The 16,081-nt window shown below is 41.1% G+C and overlaps 1 protein-coding gene across 6 annotated transcripts in view; it reads right to left on the bottom strand.

Annotated features, from left to right (window-relative positions):
- Positions 1–16,081, bottom strand: part of PLD5 (phospholipase D family member 5) — a 436,159-nt gene that overhangs the window by 34,166 nt on the left and 385,912 nt on the right. The window lies entirely within an intron of this gene.

Genomic DNA, 16,081 nt, shown 5'->3' with positions numbered 1-16,081 from the left:
TAGTTGTGACATCTTTTTTCTTGCATTTGAAGTAAGTAGATATAGTTACATTATGGTACATAGAGGTGATATGTTATAAAAATGCTAAATAAGTAAAATTTTGCTGGTTTTTTGTATTAGGTCTCTAATTTTCTTATATTCATCTATAATTTCTTATATTCATCTATACTTTTCATATCGGCTCTTCAGATTTGTTTCCTTAACACTTTTTTTTTGGTATGAATCATTAAATCAGGTGGCAAGAAAAAGGTCAATTTTAATTGCAACATAACAGAATGGCTGGAATCATGGATTCCGGAGGCAGACTGCCTGGATTTAGGTTCTGTTAATAGCTCCACAGCTTTCTAGCTGTGTGACTTTGAACAACATACTTAATTTCTGGGCCTCAGCTGCTTCTTCCATAAAATAGAGATAATAGTATTTATTTCCTATGTTGCTATGAGAATTAAAATGGTTAATACATATAAGAAGTGTCTATCACATGGTAATCACTAGCAGTATGTTAGTAATTATTATTCTCATTAACGTTACACAAGCCTTAAGAGTAATAGACCAATAGAATCTTAAAAGACCACAGAGATCATTTTGTCCACCTCTCTCAAGGCATGGATGAGGAAAGTAAAGCTCACACAGATAAGTAAAAATACTAGCCCCAAGTTAGAGATTTAGTCAGTGGTAAATTAAGAATTGAGTGCAGGTTTTCTGACCCCTAATCAAATACACTCAGGAACATAGTTATACTGGCTTCAGTTGAGTCCAGTATCCCTTTGCAAAAATTACAGATGATTTTTAATTTAGTCAATGAAACTATACAATGTGAAATTTTGGTCATTAAAGAACAGCACACAAAAATACATGCTTTCTATGACTTGAACACCGAGTGAGGGGTTATTAGGGAAACCTTGGCTCTCTAAACACCTGGGGTCCATTGATAGTAAACTCCCTTTTTATCCCTTCCTTAAGCCCTTCCCCAAGACTCTTTACTCAGGATGATAGGAGAGGTCATCTACCATGTATGAACCTGTCTCTCTTTGCTCCCAGGACTCCCCAGTACAACATGCCCTGGAGATCTTTCCATGTTCCTCCGTACAGATCTGTCATCCTTTTCCAGCTCCATGGTAACCACAGGATAGATGGACACAAGTTGTTTAACCCACTGATAGACTTCATTCCTATACTTTCCCTAATGCAAAAATAAAACAATGAGCATCCTGATATATCTTTGTGTGCCTTTAATATAGATTCCTAGAGTGAGATGTACAGACACATTAAGTACTATTAGCAGTTAAGTGAAAGGAGATAGAGCAGGTAGGGCATATCAGGCATGTGCAAAAGGACTGAGGCTAACCAAGGAGGTGAAAGATCTCTACAAAACACTACTGAAAGAATACAAATGGAAACACATCCCATGCTCATGGATGGGTAGAATCAATATTGTGAAAATGATCATACTGCCAAAAGTAATCTACAAATTCAATGCAATTCCCATCAAAATACCACCATCATTCTCCACAGAACTAGGAAAAACAATTCTAAAATTCATATGGGACCAAAAAGCCTGCATAGCCAAAGCAAGACTAAGCAAAAAGAACAAATCTGGAGGCATCACATTACCTCCTATACTATACAAACTATAGTTTGTATAGTATACAAACTATACTATAAGGCCATAGTTACCAAAACAGCATGTTACTGGTATAAAAATAGGCGCATAGACCAATGGAACAGAATAGAGAACCCAGAAATAAGCCCAAATACTTACAGCCAACTGATCTTTGACAATGCAAACAAAAACATAAAATGGGGAAAGGACACCCTATTCAACAAATGGTGCTGGGATAACTGGCAAGACACTGTAGGAGAATGAAACTGGATCCTTATCTCTCACCTTGTACAAAAATCAACTCAAGGTGGATCAAGGACTTAACTCTAAGACCTGAAACCATAAAGATTCTAGAACATAACATTGGAAAAACCCTTCTAGACATTGGCTTGGCAAGGATTTCATTACCAAGTACCCAAAAGCAAATGCAATAAAAACAAAAATAAATAGCTGGGACTTAATTAAACTAAAGAGCTTTTGCATGGCAAAAGGAACAGTCAGCAGAATAAACAGACAACTCACAGAGTGGGGGAAAATCTTCACAATCTATACATCTGACAATGGACTAATATCAAGAATCTACAATGGACTCAAATTAGTAAGAAAAAAACAACCCCATAAAAAAGTAGGCTAAGGACATGGATAGACAGTTCTCAAAAGAAGATATACAAATGGCCAACAAACATATGAAAGAATGCTCAACATCACTAATGATCAGGGAAATGCAAACCAAAGCCGCAATGTGATACCACCTTACTCCTGCAAGAATGGCTATAATCGAAAAATAAAAAAATAATAGATGTTGGTGTGGATGTGATGAACAGGGAACACTTCTACACTGCTGGAGGGAATGTAAACTAGTACAACCACTATGGAAAACAGTGTGGAGATTCCTTAAAGAACTAAAAGTAGAACTACCATTGGATCCAGCAATCCCACTACTGGTATCTACCCAGAGGAAAAGAAATCATTATACGAAAAAGTACTTGCACATGCATGTTTATAGCAGCACAGTTTGCAACTGCAAAAATGTGGAGCCAACCCAAATGCCCATCAATCAACGAGTGGTTAAAGAAACTGTGATATATATGCATATGTTCGAATACTACGCAGCCATAAAAAGGAATGAATTAATGGCATTCACAGCAACCTGGATGGGATTGGGGCCTATTATCCTAAGTGGAGTAACTCAGGAATGGAAAACCAAACATCATATGTTCTCACTCATATGTGGCAGCCAAACTACGAGGATGCAAAGGCAGAAGAATGATATAACAGACTTTGGGGACTAGGGAGAAATGGGGGAAGGGAAGGGGGTGAGGGATAAAAGGCTACAAATTGGGTTCAGTGTACACTGCTTGGGTGATGAGTGCACCAAAATCTCACAAATCACCACTAAGGAACTTGTGTAATCAAATACCACCAGTTGCTCAAAGAGTTATGGAATATAAATAAATAATAAATATAACGAAATCAATGCTATTCAAGCCTAGTAGAGCCAGAGATAGGCCCCCATGAAAGTAGATATCAAGGGAATCATTTGACTTTTGAGTCCAAAAGGCAAATTCAGTGGCCATAGTTCACTTTTACTATGTTCAGGTCCCTCTGATTTCCTTTGGTTTCTCCACATCAGACCCGTGGTGTTTTCAGGTCATTTGCTCACACATGGCAAACACTAATGCTTGGAAAACTGCTCAAAGCTTGGATGAGAACATGCTGTTTAAAGTAGGGCCTGGGAGGATGGTTTGTTCAAAAACAGTCTGGGCAATATCGCGAGACCGTGTCTCTACAAAAAAATTAAAAATGAGCTTGGTGTGGAGGCACAAATCTGTAATCCCAGCCATGTGGGAGGCCGAGGTGGGAGGATCCCTTGAGCCCAGGAGTTCAAGGCTGCAGTGAACAGTGATTGCCCTACTGCACTCTAGCCTGGGCAACAGAGCAAGGTCCTGTCTCAAAGAAGGAAAGAAAGAAAGAAAGAAAAAAAAACATGCTATTTCCCTATCCACCTTGTCTCTCAGGAGTATTTGTCTGCTAATCTTCATGTGGATGTTTGCCCTCTCTACTGAGGCTGGGGCAGATGAAAGGCAAAGGCAGTGGCTGTGGATCAAAGCAGCTGCCCCTGCCACACTCCCTGCTGACTCTCTCCTGATGTGTAGAATGATATTAAATGAAGTAGTCACAGCACGTTCAGGATGCTGTTGAAGATAAAAATCAAGCAAACAAAAACAACTACTGCAAACTCCACCAATCTGAAGAAAGACAACTGCTCTTCAATATGATAGGACGTGATTATTCTGGATAACTGTTATTTTGAAAACTGACACCCAGAAGGGTACCAGGATGCCAACTCTGATAGCTCCTCCCTGCCCAGGGAGCACAGAAACTAGAGAGAGACCAATATGGCCTAGTTAGGACATAGCAAGTCACCTATGGAGCAGGCTCTAGAGACAGACTAGCTCCACCACGGGCAAGGCACTTCAGCTCTTCACTTCCTCCATCCGAAGATTGGTATATTTCATAAGATTGCTGTGAAGAATAAATGAAAAGGCGCAGGCAAATATTAGCTCAGTGCCTGGCTCAAACCGCATTAGCTAATGGAAAATTGGGAACAGTAAATAAAAATGCTTCTGTAATGGCACCATCATTCTGAGTGATGTTTGTCCCTTTAGGTAGAATCAGATGGAGGGAAGAATATTTATGAACATTCTCAGCATGTATCTACCCCAAGACTCTCCTTATGAACCGTTTATCACCATCAAGATGCAAGTGGGCACCGTCTCCCTGGGTACTGTCTAGATTTTCTCCGATTTTTAATAACTCTATTCGAAACAAAGATTTAGTGTTCCATTTCCCCTGTCGCATAAACTAAGCTGCTGACTTGCTGTGAGGTTTTATTTGCAACCCCTGACATCATTCCATTCTGTGACTATTACAGCTTTAGGACCTGGAGACAAGGGAGGAAGCCAAGCACTGCCCTATAGAGATGTAAAGAGAATTACATTTCCTCTGAGTATCTTCCTCTCTACCCTAGAATGACTCAAGCCCATTTCTAGTTTTACATATTAGTTCAGGCTGCTGTTGATGGTGGAAAAAAAAAACCAAACAAAACGGAACAAAACTGTCTTTTGTTTTGCAGCTTTTTCACCCAGAGCAAGAAATTCAGGACAGATTTATGACAAATTTTAAAATGCTGGCAATGGAAAAAATAATATAGAGATCTGGGCTTCTGATGAATTTCTATGTCTAGATTATCAAAGGGAAAAGAAGCTGAAGGTCTGATTGATTTGCTGACAAATTCTTAATTTTTAAAAATAAACTTAAGGAGTACAAGGCAGTTTTGTCATGTGGATATTTTGCTCAGTGGTGAAGTGGGGACTTTTATTGTAACCATCATCACCTGGATAGTATACATTGTACCCATTAATTTCTCATCCTTCATCCCGCTCCTATGCTCTCACCCTTCTGAGTCTCCAATGTCGATTATTCTACTCTCTATGTCCATGTGTACACACTATTTAGCTTCCACTTATAAGTGATAACGTGTGGTGCTTGATTTTGCATTTCTGAGTTGTTTCACTTAAGATAGTGGCCTCCAGTTCCATCCATGTTACTACAAAAGACATGATTTCATTCTTTTTTGTGGCTAAATAGTATTCCATTGTGTATATATACACCACATTTTCTTTATCCAATCATCTGTTGATGAACATCTTTTTTTTTTTTTTTTTGAGATGGAGTCTCGCTTTGTCACCCAGGCTGGAGTGCAATGGAGTGATCTTGGCTCACTGCAACCTCTGCCTCCCAGGTTCAGGTGATTCTCCTGCCTCAGCCTCCCAAGTAGCTGTGACTATAGGCTCCCGACACCACATGTAGCTGATTTTTGTATTTTGAGTAGAGACAGGGTTTCACCACGTTGGCCAGGCTGGTCTCAAACTCCTGACCTCAGGTGATCCACCCGCCTTGGCCTCCCAAAGTGCTGGGATTACAGGCATAAGCCACTGCACCAGGCCTGTTGATGAATACTTTGATTCTACATCTTTGCTACTGTGAATTGTGCTATGATAAACATACAAAGGCACCTGCCTTTTTGATATAATGACTTCTTTTGCTATGCGTAGATACACAGTAGTGGGATTGCTGGATCGAATGGTAATTCTATTTTTAGTTCTTTGAGAAATCTCCACACTGTTTCCATAGAGGTTGTTATTAACTTACATTCCCACCAACAGTGTATAAGGATTCCCTTTTCTCCATACCCTCACAAACATCTATTATTTTTTGAATTTTAAATAGTTATCTGAGGACTTGCCAAGGATCAGCCCTCTGCCTGGTGATAGGTTGCTCAGCCCTGTCCAGCCTCTGTGGCTCACCACACGCCACAGAGCATCCTGATGGGCTGCTCTGACTTCCTAGTTCAATCACATGGTTGATTTATGCAGTCAAAAATAAGTTAAATGATTGACTGAATGGTTCAACCGTTTGAAGAAAATCATCCTGAAAAAGCTGGATATTTATAGCTAATTATTCTTTGGAAGAGATCGATTTCTTTTTTTTTTTTTTTTTTTTTACAAACTGGGCATATTGTTAGTGATGAACCCATGGAGCTGAGAGAGGCTTAATTAAGGTCTCAACAACTGTAGTCCACTGTCAAGAAGCTGTTATCAGGATAGTTATTTTATTGAAAACTCAAGTTATGGCCGGGCGCGGTGGCTCACGCCTGTAATCCCAGCACTTTGGGAGGCCAAGGTGGGCGGATCACTAGATCAAGAGATGGAGACCATCCTGGCCAACATGGTGAAACCTCATCTCTACTAAAAATACAAAAAAATTAGCTGGGCATGGTGGCTTGTGCCTGTAATCCCAGCTACTTGGGAGACTGAGGCAGGAGAATCGCTTGAACCTGGGAGGCAGAGGTTGCAGCGAACCGAGATCGTGCCACTGCACTTCAGCCTGGCAACAGAGTGAGACTCTGTCTCAAAAACAACAACAACAAAAAAACTCAAGTTATGTCAGTGGTTCCATTCTCTCTCTTGCACTATGACATTCTGAAGTACAGGGGACTTTGGTGGGAGTGTTTGGGTTTCATATAATCCAAGGAGATGTTAGTTGTCCCTATGTGGTAGATTGATAACAAGAGAAGCAATGCTAATTAATTGTAGTGCTTGCTGTGCACTAGATACTGTTCTCAAGGCTTCATATGTCTACATGCATTTAAACCTCACAACAACCCATTTCACAGTAAGAAAACCGAGGTACAAAGAGATTAAGGGTCTTTAAGAAAGCTGATACAAGAATTCTCAAAAACTAGTTTAATGTTTCATCTTCAGGAAGGATTATTTGCCAAGTGAAGCACTGGCAAGACTAGGCATTCCCTGTGGGTGGGGGCCAGGTCCTACTTGCCATGTGCTTGTCTTCCTCTTTCTGCCCAGGTGTTTTGGGTTTCAAAATAAAAATAAGAATTAGGAGAAACACGTAATTACACCAGAAATTTTTTTTTTTTTTTTTATGAGATGGAGTCTCATTCTCTCACCCAGGCTGGAGTGCAGTGGCACAATCTCGGCTCACTGCAACCTCTGCCTCCCGGGTTCAAGCGATTCTCCTGCCTCAGCCTTCCGAGTAGCTGGGATTACAGGAACAGGCCACTATGCCTGGCTAATTTTTTATTTTTAGTAGAGATAGGGTTTCACCATCTTGGCCAGGATAGTTTTGAACTCATGACCTCAGGTGATCTGCCCACCTTGGCCTCCTAAGGTGCTGTGATTACAGGCATGAGCCACCACGCCCAGACTTTTATTTCTTATTTTGTCAAAATTAGTGAAAGGTGGTCATCAAAGAGAATGCAGTGAGTGGGGGGGAAAAGATATCATTTTTAGCTAGGTCATGAGAGGCAGCATAAAGAGAGACAGAGTTTGGTGGGTTTTATTAGTGATGTGGAAACCAGTGCGGGTGTCTGATGGATGCTGTTGTCATCAGAATGGAGAGAGGAGAGGCATTAGCACCTTTCTTTGCTGTAATTCAGAATAATTAATACGAGTTAGCTCAAGCACAGCTCAATTTATCATTTACAGATGCCCAGTTTGTTGTTTCCATGATTTTATAGAAATGTGAACAAGTATTTCTTTAATTTTCTTGACAAAGACAAAAGAACCTGCAACTGGGAGCAGCTCACATGCATCCAGTTAGCTGCTGATTTATATTCTGAGTTGCTGCAAGAAATTTAATTACTAGGAACTCTAAGTTGATTTTGTTTCTGCCCTCAAGGTGAAATTTTTGTTACGGGGGATAGAAAATCAAGAATTGAATCTTGGGAGCTGAAAGCAGCCTCCTGCTCAGAAATGTGCTTACTCTCCCGCCCCTTCATTCCCACAGTGGGTGGTATATACCACTTAACTTCTTGATGTCTTATTTTCCATGTCTGCCACATGGGAATCATAATGCCTGCCAGAAGGAACATGACTAATTGAAGAGACAGGAGAGGATGTTAGAATCTTAGAGAACAGTTAGTTCAACCTTATTTCAAAATTAAGGATACTGATGAGGCAGCAGAATAGGGTCTGGAGGAAGGAAACCTAAGGCTGATTTGAATCAAAAGGAAAACCCCACCTCTCCACACCCAAGTAACAAAAGGATCAGAGGCTATTCCCTTTGCAGCCACCCCTCCTTCCCACTCCCCCTCTTCCCACCCCCCCCACCCCCCACACCCCCCACACCCCACACCTTTTCTCTGCATCACACAAGAGAAATGGAAAGTACCTCTGACTGGTCCCCTCCCACAACCAATCACACTGGTCAGGGGCCTAGTCTTCATTTGCATAGGGGTATAACTTTGTGACTTCACTTCAGCCTCTGATTGGTCACTCTCCCCAACCAATCAGACATTTGCATAGGGTATAACTTTGACTTCACTTCAGCCTCTGATTGGTCACCTTCCCCAACCAATCAACTTCACTTTAGCCTCTGATTGGTCACAGGAGACAACCAATCAGACTGGTTATGGGCCACTACTTCATTTATGTGGGGTGTAAACATATAACCAATGGGAAACCTTTAGAGGGTATTTACACCCCAGAAAATTCTGTAACCAGCACTCTTGAGCTGCTTGCTTGAGCCTGCTCCCACTTTGTGGAGTATACTTTTGTTTCAATAAATCTGTGGTTTTTCTTTCATTGCTTTGTTTGTGCATTTTGTCTAATTCTTTGTTCAAAACACCAAGAACCTGTACACCCTCCACTGGTAACACTGAGATGACAAAAGCGGAAGTGACTTGCAAGATCACAGAATAATGTCCTTTCATTCTTCCTTTCCTTCTTCCTTCCTTCCTTCCCTCCTTTCCTTTCTTCCTCCCTTTCACTTTAGTCAATGCTTCATCTTTTATAAGGATCTAAAAACTCTCTAAGGGACAATTATTCATTTGGCATCTTTGAATTCTAGCTAGAAGGAATTCACACAACAATTCTTGGCTTTATCTAGGCAAAGGAAAGTCAATAGATAAAACCTTGAGTAGAGTAACTGGAGAATATTAATGGGAGGAATCTTAAAGGAATGGGGCCTGAGAGTGAAATGAGATGAAACAAATTGGAAATGCATATCAGTTATTTCTTGCAGTACTTTAATTTCATCATACTTTAAGACAGTTGAAAATTATGCCAAAATGCCATCATGGCTCCTCCTGACCTTCCTGCTTTCTGTCGTCTCAGCTTCTTAATGAGCAGTGAGGAAGTTGAGGTCATTCCAGTTTCAGTGGGTTGTATTTGATTCCCTTTTCAAATCCCTCGAAGAATCTATTCTTTTGACAAAACACTGGGCAAGACCTGAGTGACTGTATTTCCCTTTCAGGTTTGTAAAATAAACATCCCACCCCACTTAGGCACAGGATATTAACAGAAATGTGCATATTAGCCATTAAGCTTGTTTTTATTTAGGAAAGGATGAAATAATAGGTAGAACAAATATTTCCTAATGGAAAATTTGCCTAGAGCCATACTATGCTGAACATGCCTGATCTCTGAAGCTAGGCAGGGTCAGACCTGGTTAGCCCTTGGATAGGAAGCTGACTGGGGAAGACTAGGTGATGTAGCCTTCAGTTTTTTTTTTTAATAAATAATTAGAAAAAGAAAATTTTAAAAAGTATAAATCTTATGCTACTTTCCTTTACAGCCAAGTCATCAAATAATGGGGGGCATGGACAAGTGGATGGAATTTAGTGGGCTTCCATTTGTAGACTATAATTCATAAAACACATTTAGTCTTCAGAGTCTAGGAGAGACCTTGAAGTAGAGAAACGCTGTAAAAATGTTCAGAAAAGGGGGATCTTCCTCTTGCCCCAGAGAAATGTTTTTACTTCTGTGTGTTGCTTCTGATTCATTCCTTTGTGATTTAGAGCACTGCTCACTGGACTTCTCCTCAACAACAATGCTCTCCCTAGCAGCCCTGTTTTTCCCTTACATACGCCACAGCAGTGGGAGCAACAAGGGCAGGTCTAGCCTTTTGAAAGGAAACCTGACATCTAGATTCCAAGAACCATTGGTTCTCATAGCTTCCCTGTCTGTGAAGTTCCAGAAACATTGCAGAATTGATGAAAGAAGACAGTGCTTCTCCTCTGGTCTGGACGACCACTGGGCTAGCCTGCAGCCCTGAGTGCAATCGCTGCCCATCTGGAAAGTTGTATGTGTCTTAGTGGATAGAGCAAGGACTCAGGATTGAATTCCAGCTCTCCAGCCTTCCTGACTTTAGACAAGTCCCTTAATCTTTTGTGTTTGTAACTGACAAATTCCTTAGCATTTCTGTAAAGTGGGGTAGTAATAAAATTCATAGGGTTGTTGGGATAATTAAACAATTTATTGTGTGTGTGTGTGTATACAGACATATGTATATATACACATATGTACATATACAGGCATCTATATCTGCACATAAATATATATGTATATATGTATAATCTGCTTAGGACAATGTCTGCTATGTAGAGTAACAGCATTTGCAATTACTAACAGCGGCAATATTATTATAACCAACCAGACATTAGGAGTTATGCTGAGGCACAAGAGCTGGAGTGCACACTTCTGCCATACCTTCTGCCACACCTATACTCTCCAGGAAAAGAGTCACGGACATGCAGAGACCTGCTGCACCCTGCATATGAAAATTACAAATGCACTTGCCATTCTCTGCTGCTGCCTGACTCAAACAGATTTCCCTTCCTTTTCTAATTTCAAGCAGGAAACTTGCCCATCTACCTGTTTTCCATTTTTCAGCATTGGATGCTAGGAAAACAAATGCAGAGAGGCTTCATAGGATTATTGATGGAAAGATACTGGAGGTGTAAAGTTATCTTCACTTGTAATAGGATGGGCCATTGGCATGAAAATAGTTAACAAGGCTGTCCCAAATACGATCCAGGGTCATGATTGAATCTCAGTTCATATTGTAACTTGGTCCTCCTTGTCTCCATCACGACTTTGAGATCCACCCTCTCACTCTCCCAGGGTTTCTACTTTGCCCAGGGCTTTGGCCCAAAGATTAAGTACTTCTACCCTTTTGGAAGCATTAAAAAAACATAACTTCCTCCTCCTTTCTACTTCTCACTGACTTACTCCTCCTGTGGCAGGAAGATTGACCTCCCTAGCGAGACTAAGGAATGAATTTAGCATGCAGAGCATTGGCTCTCCTTCTTTAGAGCAGCCTGTTTCCTTAAACTTGTTCTTTGGGGTGGGAGGGCGAGGGAGGAAGGAGCAGCCTGGTCTTTGACTGTTTTGTCCCTACCCTCCATGGGGACATACACAACCTGCAGATTTGCAGCTGTGACTCCTTTAACTTTGGCAAGTTCAATTCTGAAAATAGAAGTAGGAGGCACAACTTTGACCACACATCTAAACTGCATTTTCCATTCTGGCTTCATGAGTAACTAACTGATAGTTTGTTCACCATCACGCTCAACCTCATTCTCCTATGGCTGTTCCATGAATTTGAATCAGGTGTGAACACTCCAAGCCACTTCCATTCTGCCTTCCATAAGCAAGACATTCAGTTAGAATTTTATAAAGGTGACATCGACCTTTGTGCTGTATCACAATGTACTCTTGACTTACACCTGTTGCTTGTAGACTGGTTGTATTTTTCATTTTAGTATTCACCATACCCTCCCCATAGTGCTTTGAATGGAGCAGCTGCTCAAGGTGTTCCAACGTCATTTGAGAAATTGATGTTCTAACCTCACAGTATGGGCATGAGTATGGAAATACAACTAAGATGAACTGAATCCTTGTCTAATCCTTTTGTTAATTTCTAGAGCTAAACTCCCACAAAACACCCAAAGCACTACTCTGTTGAGGCTATGGTACCATGTATGTGTTTCTGTGGTGCATCTGACTCCTTTCAATACATATCCAACCAACCTCTCTTTCAAACTTCACGTGGGAATGCTTTAGAAAGTGTCAATATTAAAAAACAGGGTAAGATTTGAAATCTGGGAACATTATCTAACAATTTCCCATTAAAGGGATCAATGTACTTGCAAAGTGATTGTCTCAAATCAATGTTTCAGTTAATGGAAGGAAGTCATCTTAAGTATCCGGGATGGGAGACAGTCCAATAGCTGCTTGGCAAATGGCTGGTCGAAGGCTATAAAATACAGAACATTTCACTGGGCTTGAACAGGGATAGGTGTGTGGGGCTGAGAAAACTTATGCAAATAGTTTACTATTGTTTCCCCATGAATATAACCTGTGGAATCCTAATGAAGAAAAAGAAGTCAGTCTGGCAGCAGCAGGGGAAAACAGAAAGAAAAAGGAGATAAGCTACAAATCGGCCTTTCTTCATGGTCCAGGACACATAGCCCTCCTGGGCAAATAACTCACCATCTTCCTATACCCAGCTATCACCAGACACTCAGCTGATCGGAAAATGCAAGTTAGCTCACTGTAACTTTGGCATTATCATTACTGTACGAAGCCCTCTCCAGCATACAGCACAAGTACCATCCTATAAAATCCCCAGTAACCCTTTCTCTCTTTGCGCTCAGCTCTTCTCTTGCTGGCCTGCCCACTGCTTCCTTGCAACATACTTTCCTACTTTCTCTAATATATCTGCCTTTCTTTACCTACAACCGTCTTGGTAAATTCTTTTTTCCTCCCATGCTACTAGCTCCACATAGTCGCTACCTGCAACACAACCAATATTGTCTTAAAAAAAAGCCACAATAACAACACGTTTCAGGGATATCCTATTTGGAACCAGATTGACGATCTGATGGGGTGGAAATGTTTCCAGCAATCTTATAGGAGGAAATGCGTTGAAGATTTTCCATTAGCCAGCCCAGTGTGGTTCGAACTTGCAAGATTCTTTGGGGAGAACCATCCTATAAAGTACAGCCAAGTGTACCATGAGCAGCAGGGCAATAGGATCCCATTGATCATAAACCTGGGCTGAGAGCATCTTCAAACATGCATCAAAGCCACAGGGACACTAAATACCAATGGCAGAGAAAGCTCCTCCTTAAGTATCGCCTGATGGGAGAAATGAAAGTAATGCCACTGAATGTGAGGGGGAAAAAAAGGCCAGATGCTTTGTTTGCCCATTTGAAAATTCTCATTTGGATTGAAAATGAAAGTTTAATTATTCAGTTCTTTCCACATGCTTATGGGTTACTAAGACATGGCTGTCATCAATAATTTAAATGAATTAGACGTCTGAGGGCAGTTACAGCACAGAAAGCAGTCTGGTAACCAAACATTACCAGAACAATGTGTGCGTCCCACGTATAATTACCAAATGATAATTTTGCCAATCTTACAAGCAATGCAATTTTTATAAAAAGGTGACAACTGCTTAGTTCATAGACTGGTATCCCAGATTTATAAATAATTTAATCCAATAATTAAATACTGAGCATCTCTCACATACAAGGCACTGTATTAAGCAGGATAAACAATGAGCATGTCCTGATCCCTGAAATATATGGGTGTGCATGGGTGGTTGGGGGATGCAAGAGTGATGGCAGTTGGGAAAGGAGATTTAAGAAGCAAGCATAAAATGAGTTATAAAACAAAGCAGAATCTGATAAGCAGCTTGGGGCAAATAGCACCAACATTCTGTAGGATTCAAGTAAGGGAAATATTGCATTAGATTAGAAGGGATTTTTTTTTCAGAGTCACATTCTTTATTAGAAATCCCCTTGAAGAACACTGGAAGAAAATATATGATACAAAATAGTTTTTCAGGTAGAATACTATCCATCACTGACTACAGTAATTGCAAGAGATTTTATAAAGGTCCATTGCGGAAATAAAGCACATGTTTTTCTGTAAATATATTAGCAACAGTCAACAAATATGATCCAGCATGCAAATTATAAAATGAAACTTCTCAACTCATGGTCTGGAGAAAGGCCAATCTGCTCACGTGGGGCTACATCCCATATCCTCCAACAATTACTCCATTGCTGGAATTACCATCTTTTTCTTGGGGATGGTACTGTATGAGCATCTCTGGGGAAAGAGTCTTTACACACTTCTGTGTAAAGAAGAACCACACACTGAAGGACCACACACCTGTGCCTCTCACTCCTACCTGCCAATATTAAACCTCTCAGGGGCCACAACTGTGTAAGAATTAAATGGTTTGATATTATGAGCAAAGTTTGGTTTCCCTATCTCAAATTCCATACTTTTCTATTTTTCATGCTCATAAATTTAGGGTAGGCAGTCTTAGGACCTACTGTCAAATCTGACTCAAGCCTGCTGGGCACTTTTTGCAGACCTGAATGCTGGAGAGGGACACTGAAAATCTCATTGTTTGATTCGTGTGACAACACTGCAAGGGTTTTCAGGTTTTCATGCTTATTATGGACACTTTCAAAACTTGTCAGTAACCCCAGGTCTGCCTGCAAATACTTCTGTGTTATTTCACAAAGCAGATTTTTCTAAGGTGAAAATATGGTCTTAATTTCTGCTTTTGTTTTCAGTTAGGTTTTTTTTTTTTTTAATTTTTCAATTAGTAGCCTGCCGTGAATTGCAACTTGTTTCATGCTTGAGAAATGCTTATATTGTTCCAATTCAGAAAATAAGTTTCTCCTCTGCTTCTCCTGCTTCCTGGTCACTGCAAAAGATTCTTAGATATGCATTTCACAGCCCATGGCAGCGTCTTCGACTTGCTTTTCCAAGGGTTCAACGTAGCTCTTGAGCTGCTTCCTGTGCTTAGCTGCAGCTTGTTCAACGGGCATCAGGGGGTGATCTCAGTGGTCGGGGGAGACCCTATACTGGCGACACAGTAGCTTAGGATCCTTCTCACAGAACAGGGCCACATCTGACTGTGCTTCTTGCACACAGGCTCCTCTCCCTGCAGTTTCCTTTTGCGCCTTGTAGTGCTGAGAAGCTGCTTAGCAATATCGGTCATGTGGCATAACTGGAAGTTCCTCTTGAGGTTCTTGTCAGGACAGTGGTGGAGGCAGACAGGACAGGGAGAGATGTCCTGTAATTCTTACCAGCACTGGTGGATGCAGGCGCCTCAGAAGTAGTGCCTGCAATCAGTGGTCAATGGGTCTCTCAGGTAGTACAGACAGATGGAGCATCTGGCCTCTGCTTGCCACTTGGTCAGGGATGCTACAGAGGCCATTGGCAGGGAAGATTTCTGTCTGAAGAGACTCTTCTGTAGGTGTGATTCTTCTGCAACTTAGGATCTTAGGATCTCTTGCAACTAGGAAAAGTGGAAGCTGATGACTCCTGGGTCTTTTCTCGCCTTCCTGGCAAGCAGTACCTAGAGGTACAGCCCCTACATGTGCTTCTGCATTGTAGGAAAACAACCTATTCCATGGCCAGTGTGATGCCATCTTGAAGTAAAACCACCATGAGGACCAATGTTTGACTCCTGCATAACAACGTGTTTGGCACAAGGTCTTTTGCAGCAAGATCTTCAAACAATGCCCATATCATAGATAATCCTACATAGATAACCCCTCATAAAGATGCTTATCTAACCTTCACGGTGGTTACAAGTTTTTGCAAGAAAGTCTGAGAGTTCTTGCAGCTTTCAGCTGAACATATTATATCCCAAAACCTTGCTATATAAGGGATACTTTCTGAGGCTGGGCACTGGGGATCATGCCTGTAATCCCAATACTTGGGGAGGCTGAGGCAGGTGGATCACTTGAGCCCAGGAGTCCGAGACCAGCCTGGGTTTAGTAGCCTTCTCTACTAAAAATACAAAAATTAGCCAGGCATGGTGGCGTGTACTTGTAGTCCCAGCTACTCAGGTGGCTGAAATGGGAGGATCACTTTAGCCCAGGGGGTTGAGGTTGCAGTGGGCCAGGATCACACCACTGCACTCCAGCCTGAGTAACAGAGCAAGACCCTGTCTCCAAAAATGAATAAATAAATCAATAAAGGATATTTTCTGGAAGGTGGTACAAGGACCCGCCACCTTGGGGCCAACTGAGACATTGTTTCTGTTTCTACAAACCTATTAAATTTTTTTTTTTTTTTT

The sequence above is a fragment of the Pongo abelii genome, chromosome 1 (assembly GCF_028885655.2).
Source record: "Pongo abelii isolate AG06213 chromosome 1, NHGRI_mPonAbe1-v2.0_pri, whole genome shotgun sequence".
Taxonomy (NCBI): Eukaryota; Metazoa; Chordata; class Mammalia; order Primates; family Hominidae; genus Pongo; species Pongo abelii.
The sequence above is the reverse complement of the archived record's forward strand: the minus strand, read 5'-3'. Positions and strand labels throughout refer to the sequence as shown.